We start from the raw sequence: 301 nt of genomic DNA, 5'->3' as shown, positions 1-301 counted from the left end.
CCCCCCCCCCTCTCTCTCTCTCTCATTCAAATACCTATATTAAAAAAACACATTATTTTTCAAACTCTTCTCGTTTATAACTTTTTAACGAATAATAAACGACTAAAACTTGTTGAAGTTCACTCAGAGTCATAACCTTGACAATATATTTCAAGGTCATTGATATTTTAAGATGCTTTTGTGAATATTTACCATTAGACTCAAATGGTATGCCATACGTTGTACCTATATATATACGTACCTGTGTATATATGTATATATATATATATATATATATATATATATATATATACAAATATAT

The sequence above is a fragment of the Trachymyrmex cornetzi genome, unplaced genomic scaffold (assembly GCF_001594075.2).
Source record: "Trachymyrmex cornetzi isolate Tcor2-1 unplaced genomic scaffold, Tcor1.1 scaffold223, whole genome shotgun sequence".
Classification (NCBI taxonomy): Eukaryota; Metazoa; Arthropoda; class Insecta; order Hymenoptera; family Formicidae; genus Trachymyrmex; species Trachymyrmex cornetzi.
This window is presented reverse-complemented; position numbering follows the sequence as displayed.